The sequence below is a fragment of the Neofelis nebulosa genome, chromosome 6 (assembly GCF_028018385.1).
Source record: "Neofelis nebulosa isolate mNeoNeb1 chromosome 6, mNeoNeb1.pri, whole genome shotgun sequence".
Lineage (NCBI taxonomy): Eukaryota > Metazoa > Chordata > Mammalia > Carnivora > Felidae > Neofelis > Neofelis nebulosa.
In genome coordinates this window covers 82,310,725-82,315,296 of record NC_080787.1, presented here as the reverse complement: position 1 = coordinate 82,315,296, position 4,572 = coordinate 82,310,725, and the positions used below count along the sequence as shown (strand labels likewise).

The window sequence follows — 4,572 nt, the reverse complement described above, 5'->3', positions numbered from 1 at the left end:
TGTAAATGCCCAGGAATTAAGGAGAGTGAAACCAAAGAGGTAAAGGGATGGCCACCTAATTCCCCACAAGGGTTGAACACAAGAAATAACTAGTCTTATCATTTTTAGACACAATGGGAAATAATCCACAGCCAAAAGTCTGGTTTCTGTAGATAAATCTTTCACAGATAGGTGAATAAAGCAATTGTTAGCCAGCTTTAAAAAACATAATATGGCACTATTATGAAGGATGGCATTTTGTAAACCTGTGCTCTGCTTCTGGGAATGATCACACTGTTTCAAATCCCCAGGCCTAGAGACAGGGATAAAAATGTCCTCAGTTCTCTAGAGAACTCTATACTGGCTGGCTGCTGGCTGCACCTAGGACTGCTTTTTCTTGAAATTCTCACCAGCACTTCTGTTTGTAGTCTCACTAAACAAGCAAACCACCTGGTTGTTGACAAGACTCTGATGGGTAGACATTGAGGGAGTAGCAGAAAGACAGAAGGGAACGGAACTGCTGACCTTCCTCTCAGGCTGAATTAACACTGTTTGGTTAATACAATTAATCACAGGGACAGAAGATGTGCTCAGGAGCTAAAGCCTGTGCCTTCGTAGCCGCTTCTCTTTACTCAGTGAAGAACTATTTTGAGATTAATTGGACTTTTATCTGAAACACCCAGTTGTATGACCCTTCTTTGCTCTGCAATGAACAAACCGAGCCACAATTATTTCCTGCCGAAGGTCAGGTACACAGTGGTATTTGAAAACAATGCATCATCAGGCATTAAGGAAGTGAGAAGAGCATTCCACTTCCTCCCTTCCCTGTTGGAAAGGCATTTTCGATTTCAGATTAAGTGAAAATTTAGGGTCCAGTAGTAGCAATTCTGTCAAAACAGTAAATTAAGTATTCATCACTTGCAGATGAGCTTGGGCAAAATTGGATTTGTACTATACAGAATCATTTCGGATACTGGGGCATTTAGGCTACAAAGTAGTTATTATATGTTTCAGTTGCTGTCTCAGCAAAAGACTTTTCCTTCTCCACTCTCAGTTTGCTTCATTCGAAAAGACATAGCTTCCTCTAGATTTGAGAAATCAGCCCTCCTTCAAGGATCTTATTTGGTAGTACTGTGATTACTGATCTTGTTTCTAGAACTCTAAAAGAACAGGAAAGGGGCGCCTAGGTGGCTCAGTTGGTTAAGTGCCCTACTTTGACTCAGGTCATGATCTCGAGATTCATGACTTTGAGCCCTGAGTTGGGCTCTGTGCTGACAGCTCAGAGTCTGGAGCCTGCTTCAGATTCTGTTTCTCCCTCTCTGCCCTTCTCTTCTCATGCTCTGTCTCTCTTTCAAAAATAAACATTTTAAAAATTAATTAATTAATTAATTAATAATAAAAAAAATAAAAGAACAGGAAAACCAAATGTGTCCATAAACAAATAAATAATGGGGCACCTGGGTGGTTCAGTCAGTTGAGCATCTGACTTGGGCTCAGGTTATGATCTCGCAGTTTGTGGGTTCAAGCCCCGTATCAGGCTCTGTGCTCACAGCTCAGAGCCTGGAGCCTGCTTTCAGATTCTGTCTCCCTCTCTCTCTCTGCCCCTCCCCCACTTGCACTCTGTCGCTCTCTCTCAAAAATAAATACACATGAAAATAAATAAATAAATATGTTTTCACACGTAGTTTTAAAAAGAATGCTGCTTGCCTTAGTAATTTCTGATTCAGCTAGTCCACTAATTTAAATCACCAAGTATTTATTAAACATCTACATTTCAAAGCATAATGCTGTGCCAATTAAGTCAAATGTCAGAAAGGGATAGAAAGTAGTTGAATCTCATAAATTTCATCCCTGAGGGTCTCAAACCAAAATGTGGTCATTTTTTAAAATTTCAAATTCTGACTTAGTTGAATGGAAGTTTTCCTACGTAGTCCTTATTAGAAAATATGTTTAATGGCTCTGTTCATCACTAGGAATCTATTCCTGTTGAAAAATAAAGTGTCATTTTCTCACTATCATCATCAACAACAAACTCTTACCAAATGCAAGGCATTAGAGTCTAGGGAAGAATCAAAATATAAAAGCATGGCTTGGGGAGGGTCTGAATACCCTATCTGTTATGGTGGTTACAAGAATCTATGCATATGTACACACTTAAAGAACTGTAACCAATAAAAGTGAACTTTACTGCATGTAAAAATTTTTTAAATCCATTTTTTAATGTTTTAGAGGAATTCAGAGGCAGATTTACCACGAAGCTAATGAAGCTGAAGCTTCAGGGCTGCTAACAAGCACAAATCCTTCTAAGGTCTCGTACCTATTTTGTAGTCTTTTTCATAAAATGGGCACCATGAAAAACTGTATAAACTCCAGGACCTATAAAACCTTCATTCATTCCTTGTAGGTATGACTCTATAATCATTAAATTTATTTCCATGGGTTCAATACAGGGAAAGTTAAAGAACAGAATGAGGCAGCAGATGCTGAATTCTGGGAATTCATAAGAAGAGTGATATCAAAGGATTAGGGAGCTCAGTGGGATTTGGATTGGGTCTTTGTAATAAAGAGTCTGACTCCATCTTTGATGTTTGACTACTGACGGCTTTCAAGCCTCATCACTCCTATACCCCTTCTGCAGGCTGATACAAAATCTGATTGCCCCCTTCTTTGGTGCTGGTAGTAAGTTCAAACCACATGAGCCCCAGCCCATGTGGGAGCCCTCATCCCAGTCCCACTCCCTAATCATAGTCTCCTTTTCCTACTCTTTCAAGTCATTTCAGACCACTTTGGGAGCCTGCCTTGCTCTCCGTAGAAAGTCCTATATGTGAGTAACAAACCCTTCATCCCCTCTTGGTACATGTATAACATCATCAGGCTTGACATCCAAATCAAATTTTGGATGGGAACTGAATATTGGGTAATAGGTCCATCCTGTTCTGCTTCTGCAAGGAACCATACCAGTCTTGACAATCTATATAATTTAGATGCACCAAGAAGAGAAGGGCATTTCAAGGAGAGAAAATTACTTACACAAAGACAGAGAGATGGAAACATGAAAACTGTGTTTGCAGGATGATGTAATTAAAACCACAAGTTTGCACTGATGAGTCAGGGTTGGTAATAAAACTAATATGGTAGTAGGGGGTCATTGAATAGGTTTAGAAATGTGGATTTCTCCTTTTATACATCAAGACACTACCAATGATTTTTTTTTTAATGGGGAAATAATAGAGTCAAATAAGCATAAGAAGAGTATCTATCTACTTATTGGAGGTAAAATGGGTTAGAGGCACAGAGGTCTAGAGGAAAAAAAAAAACTATCAAACCTAGAATGGTAAGGGCTTGGATGCTGTAGTGTCAATGGAATGGGAAGGAAGAGAGGGATGACTGTAAAAATACAGTGGATAGAGACTTAGCAACAGGGATGTTGGAAAAAGGGGAAGGAAAGAATTAAGGATGGCTAAAAGATATAAAATGACTATCACAAGAATAAATTCCATAAAACAAGCATCAATCACTAAATGGATAGTCCCTTTGTGGCACCTATTTGGATCACCCATCATAAAATGATTCACATCCAATTCAACTCAAGAAGTATTTATTGAGTTTTTCTTTCAATGCCGATAGCATTCTCACAATCATGGTGAACATTTCTAAAACCCGCCAGACTTTCTGCAAGAAGTGTGTCAAGCCCTAACCCCACAAAGTGACTCGGTACAAGAGAAGCAAAGATTCTCTTTATGACCAGGGAAGGTGGCATTATGACAGGAAGCAAAGAAGCTATGGTGGGTAGACTAAGCTGATTTTCCAGGAAAAGGCTAAAACTTACAGAGAAGGTTGTGGTGAGGCTTCAATGTGTTGAGCCCAACTGCAGCTCTAAGAGAATGTTGGCTATGAAGAGATACAAGTATTTTGAACTGGAAGGAGATAAGAAGGCCAAGTGATCAAGTTCTAAGTTTCATATTTTGTAATATTACGAAGACAACCAAATCTTAAGGTTATGTTAAAAAGAAATACTTATTAAGCATACATTTATTCAACAAATAATAACTAAGAATAGGCACTGTACAAGGTGGAAGGCAAAGAAATAAATAAATAATCAATAGCCCTTTGACCTCAAGGAACTTAAATTCTAGCATGGGGAAACTGCTCTTTATTCAACTCAATATAAAACAAAGTGGTAAATGCTGTATTCATTTAGGAAGAAGGGTCCAGTGTACTCTGAACTGGGAACAATTAACTTTTCCAGGAAGATGACATTTAAGCTGTGCCTTAAAGAATAAACAGTTTTAGCATCACGCATAGACAGTAAGAATGTTTCAAGAAAGGAAGGAACAACAAGAACAAATAAATTTTTCAAGTGAGCCATGTGTTCAGGCTAAAAGCATAGCCCTCAGAGTGGCTTATGGAGCAAAGCACATGTGGAGAGATGTGAAAGAGAATGTGAAAAGGTTGACTTGAACCAGATTACAGAAAAGAAATCACTGAAAGTTAGGCAACAGGAAGCAATCAAAGGACTTAAATTGGAAAAATGGTATGTCCTAAGTTTCAGAAAACTTACTCTGATATTGATGGAGGACCAAAGCAACATAG

General features: G+C 38.6%; 1 pseudogene; it reads left to right on the top strand.

Annotated features, from left to right (window-relative positions):
• Positions 1–3,619: 3,619 nt before the first annotated feature.
• LOC131515443 (ribosomal protein eL42-like) lies at positions 3,620–3,923 on the top strand (annotated as a pseudogene).
• The last annotated feature ends 649 nt before the right edge of the window (positions 3,924–4,572 follow it).